This window comes from Notamacropus eugenii, chromosome 4 (assembly GCF_028372415.1).
Source record: "Notamacropus eugenii isolate mMacEug1 chromosome 4, mMacEug1.pri_v2, whole genome shotgun sequence".
In the NCBI taxonomy this organism is placed as follows: Eukaryota; Metazoa; Chordata; class Mammalia; order Diprotodontia; family Macropodidae; genus Notamacropus; species Notamacropus eugenii.
In genome coordinates this window covers 194,922,274-194,940,913 of record NC_092875.1, presented here as the reverse complement: position 1 = coordinate 194,940,913, position 18,640 = coordinate 194,922,274, and the positions used below count along the sequence as shown (strand labels likewise).

At 36.5% G+C, this 18,640-nt stretch overlaps 1 long non-coding RNA gene across 26 annotated transcripts in view; it reads right to left on the bottom strand.

Annotated features, from left to right (window-relative positions):
* The window catches only part of LOC140500898 (uncharacterized), a 520,520-nt gene that overhangs the window by 331,900 nt on the left and 169,980 nt on the right, over positions 1-18,640 (bottom strand). For 24 of the 26 annotated variants that reach the window (XR_011965958.1, XR_011965946.1, XR_011965955.1 and 21 more), the window contains exon 4: positions 148-326. The exons of the other annotated variants lie outside the window; for them this stretch is intronic. This is a non-coding gene — a long non-coding RNA (uncharacterized lncRNA). The remainder of the gene's footprint in view (positions 1-147; positions 327-18,640) is intronic. 26 annotated transcript variants of the gene reach the window in all.

Here is an 18,640-nt window from a genome sequence, read left to right as displayed (position 1 = left end):
CCTGATGAGCCCATTTCTTTATCTTTCTATGTCTTATCAGCTATGTATCCAAATAATCACATAAAGTCTTATTCAAAAGGATATTTCTACTGTTTCAGAATTATTTAAAATTAGACAATCTATTCAATAATTTAAATTCAGACATACCCTTGTTTTGAATCATAATTTCATAAACCCTTATCATGAAGATTGAAACACAGCTTCAAGTTCAAATCCAGTTTCAGACACTCACTATGTGACCCTGGGCAAGTCACTCAACCTTTCCGCATGCCTCAGTTTACACAACTTCTTATGGATAAAAAGTTTTGGTGGAATGTGACCCAGACCTGAAATATGGAAAGGAAAGGTAGTCAATATTCAAAATGACCAGATTAGATTATATCAAGACATTTACATGAGAAAATTCATGAACCAGACAAGGAAAACATGGGGAAGACATTTTTGTGAGGATCAATGGAAAAACAGAATTGCTATTAAAATTGGCCTATTTTGTAGACTACTTGGACAGAAAAAGAAACTAGATTATTAGTTCTGGTAGCATATTACAATACTAGCATAACACTCGGTTGCTATTAGGCTTGTGATTTATGAGGATGATTTTTTAATGGCACAGCTTCATAGTAATTCTGCCCTTCAATGTGTACTTATGAAATGGTCCATGACAATGTACTCAGAGAGTTTTTTACTCTTTAACAACGGATTTGGGGCATGGGGGAGGGGAGGTAGTGTGGAGGTCACTCCTGTGTGACTCTAAGAACTGTTCTGAGCCCTCACACTAGGAACACACCAAGAAACATAAGAACAGGGCCAACTACAGATGTGTATGAAAAACAAGATTAAATCCATCAAATGCGGCATTTGATAGAATAAAAATTACGTATAACAGGTATCAGTTACATTCAGCTGAACTAAGGCAAGGGTCAGGGGTATACTTCAGCTGCTAGAGCAAGCACTTGTGATTTTATACATACGTGCATACATATATGTATATGTGTGTATAAATATGCACACATATGCACAATTTCTATATATGTAAATGTATCTATGCATGTGTAAATGTACAGACATATGTATATAAACACACACATATACAGTAGAATCTCAGTTTACAAAATTTAATTTCTCCAAGACTCTGTTCGTCATGCAATTTGTTGTACTACAAAGGAAATAATGTAAAGTTGGATGATTGGTACCACATCCCCCAAAAAATTCATATGAAAATAAATATTCATAATTTTAAGTAAGTTTTTTTGTCCCTAATGCGCTTGAAATACAATAGCAATGATTAATACACAATATAAACCGAAAATAAAATAAATTAACCTGCACTTTACCTCTGAGAAGAGTCTGAGGTGTAAGAGAGACAAGAGGGAGGAAGAAGAGGAAGGGTTATTGCTTGGAAAGAGAATCTCCTTCTATAAGAACATTGGAGATTTCAATGTCAGGAGTGTTCTCTCTTGTGCTACTTTCACTAAGACTAACACTGCTGGTTTCACTTATTTTTCATTTTGTAGAATCACTTTCATTTTTTGACTCTCTAATTTTTTTTTCCTTCACATTCGCTTCTGACCAGGAATCTATCTAACGATACTTGTTTTAGATTTTTTTTATAATGTCACGGAAATGTGACATTGCATTATCTTTAAAAATATTTCTGGTTCTCACTGCTACAGTCTTACTTAGGTGATGATTTTCATGAAAATTTTGTACTGTGGCAAAAAAAAAAAAACAAAAACCACAAAATACCAACCTATTGCCCTAGTTGAGTGTCATCCCTTAGCGAGCCATTCAAGTCCAAACATGATATTCATATAGTGAATTTTTGTTCATCTTGCAGAACAAATTTTGCGAAAATTTTTCCTCATCCAACAAAGCATACATAAACCAGGTTGCCTGTAAACCAAGATTCTACTGTATATACATATATGTGTGTGTGAGTATACATATACAATATATGTTAGAGAGAGAGAGAGAGACATCTATGACTATTTGTATAGTTTGAAGTCTTGCATCTGAAGAAGAATACTACAGATATTAATGCCACTGGGCACTGTTATCATTTACTATTCCTTGTGGTTAGCATCCCTCCACCACCTTCTACTCCTTTTCTTTTCCTCTCTCTTTTATCTCTCTCAAATATCCTCAAAACTCCTGCTGTACTAGGAGAAAACTCTTCCCTTCTGTCCTAATCTTGCATTAGCTTCTCTTTCCACACTCAGAAGAAACACAACACTCATGGTCTTTGTGAGGGCTGTAATGTTGGCATGAAGATGCTACTTTAGTTAAAAAGATATTTCACAATTCTCTCCATCCAACTGTTAAAAACAACAACAACTGATCTCTGCATTTAAGGCACAAGTTTACCAGAAACAATTATTAATTAAATTATTCTAAGTCTAATCATTTCTGCTTAGACAAGAGAAAAAATTCAAAGGCCCGGAAATCCATCCTTCCTTTAAGTATTTCTATACTTCTCTGTCTCTCTCTCCCCCTCACCCTCTCTGTATCTCTCTCTCCTCCCCCTCCCTCTCTCTCCTTCCCCGCCCCCCGCTCTGAACAAGCTATTTCCAAATTAAAATTTATATTATTGCCGAACAGGCAAAAATTCCATAATAAGATAAAACATAGTAACAAAGTTCAAATGACAATTTAATTCATCAGACAGAACAACAGTCACTTAAAATATTGGTGCACCCTTAGAGAATCATTTGCCTAAACTATTCAATTTTTCTTGCACCATTTCCCCTAAGGATTCTTCTTTCATCCTCCTTGAAAGTCAACTCAAGCAACATTTCTATTAGCTAAATTAATCAAAGATTTCTCCTTCCTTTTCTTAGTCTAATGTTAGTCTAATTTGGTCAATGTATAAGTAAAGAGAATATTGCTCTTAAGAGGATTAATCAAGCCCCTTGTCCTTATCCATCATCATCCTGATTCTATGTTCACAGAAAAGTGTACCTCCATGAACTTTTACCCAGGTTCCTCACAGAAAGTGGTAAGCCTTTGGTAAGAGAGCAAGCATGATTTAGTAAAGAGTTTTGTTTTCCTAGAAGTTTGAATACACACTGACAAAGTTTTATTCATTTTAGGTAACTATGAAAAGGACATCAGACCAAAATACTGTCTTAATATTGTTTTGTAATATGTAAACACAGAGAGCATCTGAATGCTTCCACACCACAATAGCAATGCAATCCTTCAGAAAATCATGGAACTGCAGTGTGGGGAACTCCTATTCCGGACCAACAAGGAGAAACTGCTCACCATGGTAGAAAAGATAATTATTGGGAGGAAGCAATCATTCCATTTCAGAGTTCCTGGCAGATATGGAAAAGAATATTGAGAATTCTGATTCAGATGAGGAAGGACAAAGAAAAGCATTTTAAAAGACTAATGAGGAGGTACAAGGAATTCACAGTCTAAATCATATTTAAAGAAGATATTTAAAAAGGAGGAAACAGGAAAAACAGATCAAGAATGCTAAGGAAAATAATGGAAAATAAAACACCTGAAGAAAGAGAGCCTAGCAAATCTCAAGCTGTACTGCTTTACCATTAAAGCAAATTTGGTATTGGTTAAGAAATGATGAGATTTATCAGTGAAACTTATTGGGAATATAACATACAAAAGCAAATGAACTATAACAATGTTCAAAAGACCGAAAGACCCCATGTACTGCAGTGTGGCAGAAACTAGGTGTTGAACAGTACCTTGGGCCATATTCCAAGAAAAGCTCCAAAATGAATATATTATTTGGATATAAAAGGTGACATAATAAACAAATTAGGGACACAATAAAGAAATTAGTTTTATTATCTGTGGATTGAGCAAGAGTACACAATTACACAAGGGAAAGAGTAGATTACCAAAGATAAAATAGACAATTTCAAAGATATAAAATTTAGAAATTTTTTGCATAAACAAATTCAGTGCAGCTAAAACTAGAAAGGAAGCAGGTAACTGAAAGAAATGGAAGCATTTTTCCTCTGGTAAAAGTCTCATTTACAAGACATATGAGAATTTATACAAATATTTATACAAAATGTACACAAATGGTCAAAGAGCATGAACAGGCAATTCTATCAATAGCCATATGAAAACAATAATCCAAATCATTAATAATTCAAAAAATGCAAATTAGAGCTATTCTGAGATTCTCATACCTAGCAGATTGACAAAGATGAAAGAAAAAAAGGAAAATGACCATTGTTAGAGGGGATGCATGGGGAAAAGGCATACTAATGCACTGTTGCTGGAGCTGGGAATTAGTACAACAATTCTGGAATGCAATTTAGAGCTATGCCCCAAAAGTCACTAAACTGCGGCCCAGGAATACCTATGGTAGATGAAGTCTATGACCCAAAAAGATCAAAAGAAAGAAGGAAATCACTCATATGAATATAAATATTTATAGCAAATCTTTTCATAGTAGCAAAAACTGGAAACTAAGGGGATGCACATAATATATTGGAATAGTATTTGTGTCATGAAAAATTATTGAAGGGACAGTTTCAGTGAAACTTGGGAAAACTTGCATGAACTGACACAGAGTGAAATAGGCAGAACCAAGAGAATAATTTATATAATAACGAAGCTATAAACACAAAGCAACTTCAAAAGACGACAACTTTGAACAACACGATAACCAACTATGATTCCAAAAGATCAATAAAGAAACAAGCTGCACACCTACTGACAGAGTGGTGATGGACTTGGGGTGACAAGTGATATATTACTTTTTTGAGAATGACCAGTGTAGGAATTTGTTTTTCTTAACCATGCATATCTGTTACAAGGTTTTTCTTTTCCTTTTTTTAAAATTATTTTATTTGTTTTCAGTGTTCTACAATCACTTCCATGTATCTTAGATTTTTTTCCTTTCTCCCCCTCTTTCCCTACTCCCTGAGACAGCATACAATTTTATATAGGTTCTACACATACATTTCTATTAAATACATTTTCACCTTAGCCATGTTGCATAGAAGAATTAAAATGAATGGAAGATATCATAAAACAAAACGTAATACAAAATAAAAGGGTCTGCTTCATTCTGTGACCAAATTCCATAGTTCTTTCTCGGGACGTGGAAGGCATTTTGCCTCAAGAGTCCACTGGGAATTTTTTAAGTCCTTGCATTGCAATGAAGTACTAAGTCTACCAGAAAAATTCATCACACACTGTGGTTGTTGCTGGGTACAAAGTTCTCCTGCTTCTGCTCCTTTCACTCAGCATTAGTTCATATAAGTCTTTCCAGGCCTCTCTGAAGTCTTCCTGTTCATCATTTCTTATAGCACAATAGTATTCTATTACATTCATATACCATAATTTATTCAGCCATTCCCCAATTGATGGGCATTCCCTTGATTTCCAGATTTTGGCCACCACACAGAGAACTGCTATAAATACTTTTGTACATGTAGGACCTTTTCCCATTTTTTATGATCTCTTGGGGATACAGTCCTAGAAGCAATATTGCTGGGTCAAAGAGTATGCACATTTTTGTAGCCTTTTGGGCATAGTTCCAAATTGCTCTCCAGAATGGCTGGATCAGCTCACAGCTCCACCCACAATGAATTAGTGTTCCAACTCTCCCACATCTTCTCCAACATTTATCATCTTCCTGTTTTGTCATATTAGCCAATCTGATAGGTATGATGTTGTACCTTAGAGTTGTTTTGATTTGCATCTTTCTAATCAATAGTGATTTAGAACATATTCTTTTTCTTTTTCACTGGAAGAGAAAGCTTAGAGGAAGAGAAAATAAATTTTTGTTCACTGAAAAAATAAATAGAATTTTTTAAAAAGCTGGAAAAGGACAAGTGAATTAAGATGAATAGAAAGCAAATAATAAGTTGAGTTGTCTAAATATTAAGGAAAACAAAAAAGCTTAAGAAAATATCTGTTGGAAGAGTAAATCATGGCATAGGACTACTTCTTGGGATATGTGGAACGACATTAACACACTACAAAAAGAAGGTACAACTATTTTAACTCCTATTTTGCTTCTGCTTCCTTTACCAAAAAGAATAATCCTTTTACTGGAAAGACAGAACAAAAATATTCAATAAGGAACTAAACTCAAAATAAGTAAGAGAATGGTGGGAAAGTACCTAGCAGCAATGAATGAATTCAAACCAACAGCCCCAGACAAACTATCTCTCAGCATTCTAAAAGCTCATGCTCTGACTGCTTGAGCAGATACAGAGTAATGATCAAAAAATCTTGTTAAGTGGGTGGAGTGCCAAAGAAACAGAAAAGGGAATACGTCCTCATCTCCAGAAAGCTGAATTTTCAAACTGTTAAGTCAATGATCCTGATATCTTGGGAAAGTTCTAGAATGAAGGGTTTGTGAAACCTTTCTAAAAGGAAATATATCAAGTCAGGCTTTGTTCATCAAGAACAAATCAAGCAGGGGTGATACATTTTCTTTTTCAACAGAGTTACTGAGATCAGAAGAATTACATAATAATGACAATGCACCTAAATTTCAACAAGGCATTTGGCAAAGTCTCCCATAATATCCTCATGGGCAATAGTTTAGTTAGGCAGATCAGAGCTGGTTGAAAAATTAGACTGAAAAAATGACACTTAATGTCTTTATGTTAACTTGAAATTAAATATTCATACTACAGGATCCTGGGACCATTTCTGTTCAAATTTGTTGACACTGCCTCAGATGAGGGCAAATGCCTGGAAGCTAGAATGTACAATAATACAATGAATGACAGAACCAGGAACCCAAAAGAACTTCCCAGGCTTGAAAGGCAGACCAAAGCTAATAATATAAAAGTTAATAGAAATAATATAAAATCTTACACTTGAATTTTTAAAAATCCACTGAATAAGTTATAGGATGAGGGAAATGCAACCAGACATTTCATGTAAAAAGGACCTGGAAGCTTTGTGGGCAGCAAGCCTATACAACTCAACAAGTCAATAATGTGCTAGTTCAGGTGCCAACTCCTTCACAAACCCTTTGGGGATCCTTTCAGCTAGAAGGGAGGTCTGCCTCCTCCTTGCACTGCTGACTCTTTGACCTGCAAAAACAGATTCTAAGCATCTAGAACAGAAGATTGAACATTCCACTATGCACCTCCTAGGAAAGACCACATCTGGAGTTTCAAATCCTTTGCTAGATATCACATATTAGGAAAAAGAAATAGGAATGCAGAAAGAAAGAAAATGTACTGGAAATCATGGCATATAAGGATAAGCTGGAGAAATTGGATAATAGGTTAGAGGGGGAAAATGGATACATGGATACAGTGGATACATGAGAGCTGTCTTCAAGCGTTTGATGTCTTAGCAAATGGAAGAAGTGGCCTGTGAAGAACTGGAAGAATTTCCATAAGTCAATCAACAAATATTTATCAAGTGATTACCATGTGTCAGGCTGTGCTTAGCACTGTGCATATAAAGACAGGTTAGTAGGTAAAAGGGAATGGGGAAAGATGTCTACTCTAGTCTGCTCTAGGGCACAAAAGACATACAATGGGGATAGGAGGCCAAACGTAGCCTCACAGATTGCTTGGCAGTTTTGTGAAGAAAATAGTGTGAGATAAGACTAAAAATGTCAATAGGAATCATGTCACACAGGGTCTTGATTTCCAGGATGTAGGATGTTTGAATTTTATTCAGTAGTCAAAGAGAAGCTACTGAAAATCTTTAAGTGAGGAGTAACATAATAATAACTGTCAACTCTATATATCACTTTAAGGTTAGCAAAGTACTTTATATTATCACAAATAACATAACCTATATCAAAAATAATAATCTTATAAGGAAAGCACTGCACTTATTGTTATCTCTTTCACATACAAGGAAACTGAGACTGAGAGAAGTTATGTAGATTTTCCCATGGTCATCTAGCTAATAATTATCTCAAATGACAGGATTCAAACCTAATTCTCCCTAATCCCAAATCCAGCACTCTACCCAATATACCACACTGCCCTCCTCAATATAAGGAAACTTACTTTGGCTAAAAAAAGAACAAGGAGAGATAGGTGCCAAGAAGACCAATTAGGAAGCTATTATAATAGTAACGTGCTAGATCAGGAATGGGAAACTTGCAGCCTTGAGGCCACATGTGGCTTGTAGGCCTTCAAGTGCAACCCTTTGACTGAATCCAAACTTCACAAAACAAATCCCTTAAAGAAAAGAATCTGTTCTGTAAAACTTAGACTCAGTCAAAGCCACATGCGGCCTCAAAGCCAGCAGGTTCCCCACTCCTATGTCAGATAGTGAGAGCATTGCAACTGGGTGGCACAGTGGTTAGACTGCCAGGGCCAGAGTCAGGAAGACTCATCTCTATGAGTTCAAATCCAGCCTCAGACACTAGCTGTATGACGCTGGGCAAGTCACTTCACCCTGTTTGCTTCAATTTCCTCTTCTGCAAAATGAGCTGTAGAAGGAAATGGCAAACCACTCCAGTATCTTTGCCAAGAAAACCCCAAATGGGGTCATGAAGAGTTGGACAGGGCTGAAAAATGACTAAACAGCAACAACAAAACTATAGTGGTGGCTCTATAAGTAGAAAGGAAAGGATAAATAAAATAACTTTAAAAAGACTGAATCAACAAGACATGATGACTGATTAGATGTGGAGATTTTAAACTTAGTGACTACAAAGACTAAGGAACTGTCAACAGAAAAAGAAAAATTAAAGAGAGGGACTCAGGGCTTTTGTTGGGGAGGAAAAATATGGTGAATCAAAATTTTAAGCAAAATTAGAAGAGTTCACATATCAGAAGAAACTGTATCATCAAATAATTAACTCTATAATACCAGTAACTTGTATCAGCCCACCCAATGCTATATACTACTGTTATGATGCAATTTCACAACCAAACAGCATCTCCAGAAAGAAGGCTGTTATATGTTAGGCACAGACTGTGAATAGAAATAGAAAAAATATACATTATTTTACTAGAAATAAAATTAGGTTTACTTGCTTTCTCCCTCTTTCAGAAGGGGAAGGGGAAAAAGAGGAGAAAATCCAGATGGACACATGAACTTATAGATGGACTGCCGAAAAAGGTATGAGGAATGGGGAAAAGTATAGAATTCACTCTTTTTTTTTTTAAATCTAGTTTATGTGCCTACTATGTAAAATTCACTATAATAAAAACTGGGTGAGATGTGAATCAGACATTATTTTTACATTTAAGAAGCCTTCAATCTAGGAGAAAAGAAGGAATCTATAAAGAGAGATATTGTAGAAAGAGAAAAAATAAATGTCAGAGAGAGCTCATCAATCAAAGTTGTTTTTTTAATTTACTCCACTTTTTCTATAGCTAATTAACATAGGTGACAGGAACTCATGGTACTAAAAAGGCCAAGGTCAAGGATCATGGGTTGGAGTTTCTAAGGCTTCAGATTATATGTGTAGCACATATATAATACAAAGATATACATATATTATATGCATTTCCTCTTCACAATGGCAGGAGGAAGGGGGTCAGAATAAGCTGGAAAATTAAGAATGAATCAACACAAGTCAATCACCCTTACTGGAAAAGCACCCTAAATTTCAGCGGGACTTAAGTATCATCTTCATAAATATGAAAAAGAAAATAAGTTACTAAATCAAAATAAATACTTATCAAGAACCTACTATGTGCAAGGCACTATGTTCCAATGCTAAAATACCCTGAACCATGTCAACCATTTTTGTGCCTCAATGACTGGTCTGGCTTGAGCAGAAAAAAGGGAGACCTCCTATAGCCACACACATTTGCATATTTCTACTGAGTTTATTATTATAAGTCCTAGGCACTTTAGGTTCCCATAGGACATTTAAATAAACAAAGCTTGAAATTTTTCCTAAAATCAAGATGAGAATGTTTTTAAATGTTCAGACAGACACCCTTCAAAATTAAGTATCACTCACGTTCAGTCCTCTGTTCCCAAACTTCCAGAGTGATTTGTTTATATTATGGACAAACGTCCCTGCAGGAAAAAATAAACTAAGCAGTTTGGGCACTGTAATGACAATAATCACTAGCTTTGCTTTTTTATGGGTGCATTTATACAGAAATTGCAAAAACTGGTTTTTTTAAAGAAAAAAGTTTGCTGTAGGCTGAAATCTTGCATGCCAAGCTCCAGTCCACAGTGAAATTTAACAGCCTCATTATACACTGCAGAATGTTGGGATTATTATAATGGAAATGCTGACACAACATTAGCCAGAGCTGGCAATGCAAAGACACTGTTTTAAATATATTGACTCTCCCCTTATGAAGTCAATCCCAAGAGACCAAGGACTTGGTGCTTTTCTGAACTATGTCCAATAAAATTCACCCGAATTAGAAACCATAGTTAAGTACACTTACATCACAAATGCAACTTTATCTCTCTTTTAAGAAAGAACAGATATTCTGAACTTCAAGCCCGGAGGCAGGTATTTTTGAGTAAAGGACATAAATTCTGGAAAGTATTTGCCCAACTTCATACTAAATCATTAAGTAAAGTAAGGAAAAACGAAGAAGTGATAAAATGGGGCAGGGGGATGAGAGTGCCACTTAAGAGAGTACAAAATCCAAAGAGCTTAATATTATACTTGATACATAAATGAGTTTATAAATATATAAAGGAATAAAAAACAGGAAAAAGGAAAGCAAATAAAATAATGGGGAAAATATGGCAAGAAACTAACTAAAACTGCAAAGAAAGCTTTACAATTGGGTTAATGTTTTACTTCTACATCATTTTTAATTTAATTGTATAATTCTCTGGAAATATTTCTTCAATATTAATCTGATAGACAGAGAATGAACATTAGGGAAGGATAGTCAGCACAGCCTGAGCAGCAAAATCTTGCTTTTACAGACTTCAACTCAGATGCTCACAATTTCAAAATTCAAGAGTGCATATACAACAAGAGAAAAAGCAGGCAAAGAGTCCCCGTGTTCAGTGCTGCCTGTCTTAATGATCAATACATTTCGTCACATAATCAATAACTGTAACAAGCAGGCCATGTTGATTGTGAAGACTGGCAGCTGCAAATTCTAATGCATTGCTTTTACTATGATAGAGTCTATTTACTAGCTACAGGATACGTTGCCTTGGTTTTTCAAAACTGATAAGGAAGGGGGGTAAGGGAAGGGGCGGGCTAGTCATATTTGATATATCCCCTGTCCCGTAAAGATTCATATTTCTTACATGATAGGTTATCTATCACATTTCAATTCACTATTTACTATCTCCTCCTTTCCTTCAAGCACATGAATGCTCAGAGAAAGTTTGATTTGGAAAAGGAGAGAGAAGAATGTCCTTCTACTTTAACAAAATTAAGCAATAATGAAAAAGCTCTGTCCTCCTTCCATTGCTCCCTACAGTCTCCTCCTTACCTCCTCCTACATCTCCCCAAACAAAATATTAAGAAAAAGAGGAGAAAAATGAGTCCTGGAATCTACAAGGTTCACGGAGAGGAGAGGAGAGCAGAGGAGAGCAGAGGAGAGCAGAGGAGACTTTGAGACTCCTCATGCCTCTAGGTGTCCACATCTCACGAAGGCAGCCTGGTATAGTAGAGGATCTTTAGACCAAGCCACCCCCCACCCCACCCCACCCTACCCTACCTTTGTAACCCATGGTGTCCTAACCTTTAAAGGAGTGAGTTGGACTAGTTGATATCAAAGATTCCTTCCAGCTTTAAATCTGTGATCCAATGATTTGGGCAGGATTTAAACCTATGTATACAAGTTAGCCATTTGCTAAGGGTGCAAAGCCAAAAAACTTTCAGGTAAGTATAAACACTAAAGAATTACTTTTTACTAACTGTGGGAAAAGTTATTAGTTAGCAAAAGACTGTATATACAAAGTTATTCAACCACTTAGCTGGAAAGGAGTCAAAACAAACCAAAGTTTAACTAGAGTTAGAAGATGTCCAGGCTTGGTTCCATGTTAGGAACTGGGTTCCAAAGGCCAGGCTACTCCATCTCAAACAGGACTGGCCCCTGAGAACCACCCGGGGCCGATCCAAGGATGTTGGAGTTCTTCTTTTAGCTCAGCATTCCTGGCTATTTTTAATGTAACTCCAGGAACTGATGGAGCCTCAGGCTTTAGGCCTTTGCTCCCCAACTCCTCTCCCCTTCCATAAATTAAATTAATGAGGAGTTTTCTAAAAGAGTACATTCTCTTAAAGGCTCTGTTATTCTGAAGTTAATAGCTCTGACATGTAGCCAGGCCAAACAGTCACAAACAGCAATAACTCTCGCAACAGCTCCATTGCTTGGCTCCAAATGCCACGGAGTCCTACCCTGAACTTTCTTCCCCTTTGACTATCACTTGGCCTCTCCCCCCGACCCCTCCCTCTCTCTGTAACTTCACAGAAAACTTGAATTCAGGAAAAAAAAAAAAAGACCAGTACAGAAGTCCAGAACATGAACTCTGACAAAGGCATTCAGTCATGATGTTATTATGAGCTGCCCTTTCTCTTCCCCTGGTTTCCCTTAAAGGAAAGGAGGAAAAAAGCCAAGTGTTAATTTGACTACACTGAAGAATTTTTTAAAAATCAGCTGACAGAAAGTGATCCTTAAAAAATAAATAAATGAAATGCAGATTTCTAAATGATGTTGGCAGGCTATCCTGAGATTTGGCTTAAGCATTTTGCAAAGATTGCATCATACTTGTAGATTAAAATTTTTGCCAGAGAAATATAAAAAATATACATAATAAAAAATACAAACACATACATATATGTACAATGAAGTAATCAAGCAAGTTAGATATGAGCAGTTGCTCCAAATTATATTCCCAAATGATTCCTAAGTGAATCAAATGGATGTGGAAATTTGAAAAAAAAAAATGAAGGAACAAAGTGATTTCAAATATGGGAAGTAAATACTGAGTCCAAGGAAATGCATCATTATTAAAGCTCTTAAGCTACACAATAAAAAAATGCTTAGAAAAAGCATTTTTAAGCTAACAAAACAAAAATGAACTACTCAGTCTCTTAAAGCAAGGATTTTCTAGGTGGATTTCTTTGTGTGATTTCCTTGATCCACAAAATACTGATCAGGAAAATCTGGCCTAATGTATCAGTTCTCCTTATAAATATATATTTAGAGAGAGATCTGATCTGTTAACTAAGCATGGCTTTAATGGAGAAAGCAATCAGTTTCAACAGGATTCAGAACAAATGAAAAATGCTCCGGTTGTTTGTGTACCCTGTAAGCCTGTCAGTCACCTGGCATTTCAAAATGTTCGATATAAGCTGCAGGCTGTGAAGTGATACATTTGGGAGTGGATCCCTTCAGCATGAGGAGGAGGTTTGGGGGCAAGGGTAGGCATGCCTTTTGGGGAGAAGGATTAGGTTTTCAAAATCTGTTACCTGTAAGCCAGGCATCCCTGCCCTTTCTCTACTCATCTACCTACCAACGAATTGATCAGTCAGTCTATCCATCCATCCATCTATCTACCTACCTATCAATCTCAGTTTCTGTGGGATAATAATAATAATGCCACATATTTCTATCACACTTTGAAGATTTCAGAGTGTTTCAATATATGCTACTCCATTTGATCCTTCCGATAACTCTGTGAAGTAGACTGGACCCATAATATTAATCACCATTTTGTGTACAATGAAAGAGTAGTACAACGAGGACAAGTGATCAACTAAACCTAATTCAACTCCTTTTGATTTACTTCTAGTCCAATGGTCATTCCCACTATATGCCACCTTGTAAAGGTTTCTCTCTCTCTGTCTCTCTCTGTCTCTCTCTCTCTTTCTATCTGTCTCAGTCTGTCTGTCTGTCTGTTCATGTATGTGTGTCTCTGTCTCCTTTCCTCTCTCTCATCATGATCTCTTGAAAGATAAAAAATAAGAAGAGGATGACTGAAAAAAAAAGGAAAATAATTACCCTACCACTCTTCCCTAAACTCTGGATATGAAGCTAGACACCATGAACCACAGATAAATGAATAAACTTGCTCTAAAGTAGATTTCAATTATATTTTACATAAATTATTCTCTTGTATGCCCTGCGTTCTCAGTGCTCTATATTAAGACCTGATGTCACAAATATTGACCTGATTTACTCCTGGGAGTTAGTCTGACCCTGAATTTTTAATGTTATTGAATATTATTTCAACTGAAAACATACTTAGCAAAGTACTGTTTGTTCTTTACCAATCCATTTTGCTATTAGGTGGAAGTGCCCTAACACTCAATGAAAAAGGATTCTGGCAATATGTATTATGAAGAGACTTTTTCCCAATGTAATTCCAAGTACACGCACACTTAAAAAATCAAAGATAAAATAAAGCATCCAGAGAACAGGGGAAAAAATCTAAGAGGACAACAAAGCTAATTATATTTGTTTGTCCCAGTAGCTGTGCCTCATTCAATTAAAATGCTAGTTAGGCTGAGATAATCCTTAATAATCAAAATAATTCTGCAGGCAAACATGGAAGTCAAAAACTAGAAAAATGAGGCAGAATAAGCACAACCAAACACACACTTTATTGAACTACTAAATTTTCTTTGTCAGCTGTTTGTTTGTTTGTTTGTTTTTTCTCCTGGTAGATACATGACATTAGAAAATATGGTCCTTTCAATTGGCTCCGCACTCATAGTAATGAAATAACCAGACCAGGGAGTCCATAGACAATGGGCTATGTTTGCTCCCTTGAACCAGTCCACCAAGTCCACTCTATCTGCAGGCTCATGAATTAGCCAACTGTGACGAGAGAAAGATGACCTAGGAAAAGATGCCTCTCAAAAACAGAGTCATTTGTCAGGTTTTATACCTATGGCTCCAAGTGACCTTTCCCTCCCTTTTTTTCCCCCATGTACTACTGCTATTGATGACTTGAGGAAGAATAAGAAGACCATGGAATGAGAAGAAAGGTAATAGGAAGTGGAGTAGATTTAAGGTCAAAAGACCAGAATTTGATTCCATGCTAGGCTGCTTACTTTCTGTGTCACCTTACATACATCACTCCCCCACTTTGGGTCTAAGTTTTCTTACTTGCAAAATAAAAAGGTAGGACCAGACAAGCTCTAGGGTCTATTCTGTCTAGAAAATGCTTTGATTCTAAAGTTTTTTGGATGAAAAGTCCTCTAAGGACAAAGGTGAGCCATCATGGGATGACGACTGGGGCCTGGGGATATACAGAGATTGAGTTGGAGGCAAAGTAGAAATTCAAAAAAGTCTCTCTCTCTCTCTCTCTCTCTCTCTCTCTCTCTCTCTCTCTCTCTCTCTCTCTCTCTCTCTCTCTCTCTCTCTCTCTCTCACAAGTACTGATTTCCCTCAATTGGCTGGTTTGATATTCAAAGGAATGGGAAGGTTTCCCTGACTTACAACGTATCTCTATCCCTCCAAATGTAACGCGCCCCCATGAAGAAATAGTACCACTTATGCTACTGATTGCCAACCATTTACTTAGTAAAAGCATTTTACTAACAAACATTGAGAGACTTCCATTGGTATGTTTTTTCAGGTGGGCTTTAAATACAGCTGTGACATGGAAAAATGAACTAACGCAGTACTTAATGAGGAGGTTGAGTCAACACTACACCACCAAAAAAAATGTTCAAAAAAAAGTCCAGTGATGGGGAACTTTAATATTAAGGAGAAAACTTCTAGGTGAAGATCAGGCTTTAAAAAAATACCACTGTAAGATGCAACATGAAGAAGTTAATTGACCCAAAGGTATTATTTTAAAAATCATTATTGCTATTGTTATTAAACATTTATTAGGATTCACATTTTGTAAAGTGCTGTCAAAGGTGGGGATGAAAATAGAACCCAGGACTCCTGACTCCCACATGTCATCAATAAATCAAGCGATTTTCCTCCATCCTCTTAAATAGCTGTAATGTGCTGGCTATTTTCTAACATATGGCTAAAACATTTATATTTGAAGTACTTTCAACTTATATTTCACATGATAAACAATCATTAATATTTATGTGACTTCATAAGAAACTGTAATTTCAAGGTCACAGCAAATAAACATTCAAATAAAGTAAATATTCACAGCCACAAGCTATAAAATATTCTATTATTTAAATGATAATCTGAAATCCATGCCTCTTCACCTCCTCTCCAAAGTATCTTTAAAGAGTTAAAGTTGGTTCTACAGATCCTCAAGTTAGAAGTTTAAAGTGCTCGAGAAATCTCTCTTATTGCAGGATGGCATGAATTTCATAATACTAAGGATCAGAGATCATCAAAGTTGGCAAAGCATTCATTTGACACTTAAAACGAGCCCAAAAGGCAAGCAAATATTATTCCCATTTTACAGGTGAAGAAACTGGACCCAAGAGAGAATAAGTGTCCAAGATCAGACAATTATTATACAGCAAAGCTAACTTTGAAACCTGCTGACTTATGACCCAGATGTTCTTTCCATTACATCATACTGATTACATAAAATATTGATTTAAATCTACATTATAAACATATATGTATATACACACATATACAGTGTATATATGTGTGTGTGTATATACATACATACATATAGTGTTTACATACATGTGTGTGTATGAAGGGGGAGAAAGAGAGAGAGAGGGAGGGAAGGAATCCAATAAGCCTGTGTCTTCATGATGTAGGTACTTCATCCAGCTGTCCAAATGAACAGCCATCCACATCTAATCCTTTGTACCTCCATTCTACGTCCTTCCATAAGTCATCCATTGAGAATCCTACCAATATATTTTAGGTCTTCCTTCCTGTAGACCTTTTAACATGGTGTTGGTGCCAATGCAGCATTTGGGCTGTCTCTCTGTCATCCCTTGCTTTTGCTCTATGACCAGCCTTCCTTCTTTTCGAATCACATATTTCCTGAATAATATCCTTTACTACACTTCCTAAGCACAAGTCATTATTAATAATAAACTGAAGCCTTCTTACCCTCCCTGTAAGGATTCTCTCCTTTGCCCTTTGGCTCACCCACAATTTTTATTTTTCAGAGATCACAGTGTTCCACAATTCAGAGATGTGTAGCATCAGGAGAATACCAGAGTTAAGATAGGTTTTTGTGTCAGGAAGCTGCTTAGGTTTGCTAAAAGTGTTGTGCAATTCTCCAAATTCCATCTAGTTTGTGCTGCTGTCTCTATTTCATTTTAGGGAAGGAGAAGGGATAATCATTTATTAAATACCTGAATGTGGGTCAGGCATCATGCTAAGCACTTTTTATAAATATTATCTCATTTGATCCTCACAACAACTCAATGAGATAGATGCTGTTATTACCCCCATTTTATACTTGAGGAAAACTGAAATTAAGTGATTTTTCCAGGGTCGAAAAGCTAGCAAGTATCTTAAGTTGGATTTGAACTTGTGCCTTCCTAACTCCAGGCCCAGCACACAATCCACTATGCCACTAACCACCTCTCATATTCTGGACCCATCTCATTGTCTTCTACAGAAGTCCAATGCCAATGACTCATCAAAGTATGTGTTATCAAAGACTAAGCCACTGGGGTACAAAGTGTGGAAGCTTCTACCGATTTGGAAAGCATTAAATTATAGTCCAACAAAAGACTGCCTGCTAATCAAAGATCAGTCTAACTAAGAAAGAAGAGATTCATATACCAACACTTTGGCAATTTGATGACCTTTTTTAACCATAATAGTTCAAAAAATAAACAAAAAAATTTAAAATGATTCTTCTTCCTACAAGGTTTACGTCTGCTTGCATAATGACAATGAAACATTGGTAGGGAAGGTAGCAATGCACAAAAAAATCACAGTTTTCAATAGTTTCCGATGCTCCAAAGGTTGTATGAATTCATCACTGTGTGCATTCGCTCTACAATGCATGTAAGCAAATGAACCATGCCTGCTCATCCCACATTGACTCTCCTCCATATCTTCCCATAATCTGCTGCAAGGATCACTCCAATATTCTAGGGGACTATCTCAAGTTTTCTTGACATTTCATAGGCCACAATGTAGTATATAGGCTGTGCATTGGTTTGCTCTTAGTCTAAGTTACTGACCCAGATTTGGGGGTAGGGGTCCCCAGGCATACATTTCTCTGATATCCTTTAGAAAATTTCTGTATCATTCAACCTCTGCGATGTGTTGTAGCCTGCTCATACCCACCATGGGCCTTCATAAATACACAATAAAAATCAGTTTAACTCTTGGTACTTTAAACATATTCATATTTATGTGTAGATAATTTTAAAAGGAAAGTAAAAAGCTAGAGGGTATTCATAGGAGGGCGTCCAGAATGGTCTTGAGTTTAATTTCACAGGAAAAACTGTTGAAGGAATTGGAGATATTTACTGACAAGACTTAAGGAGAACAGGATAACTCTCTTTTAGCATTTGAAAAGTTGCCATGGGGAAGAGTAAGAATTGTTCTGTTTGACCCCAGAGGGCAGAACTGGAAGCAAAGGGGAGAAGTTGAAAAGAGGCAAATTTGGAGGTGACTTCAGAGAAAGACTTCTTAAAGATCAGAGGCAGCTGGATGGATCAAAAAACTGACTGGAAGTCAGAAACATCTGAATTCAAATTGAGCTTTAGAAATTTACTGGCTGGGCAACAATGGGCTGACCCTCTGCCTGCCTCATCTGCAAAACGAGGAGAATAATGGTACCTGGGAAGTTCAGTGATGCCATGGATGGAGTACTCAGACCTGAAGTCAGGAAAACTCATCTTTCTTAGTTCAAATCTGGC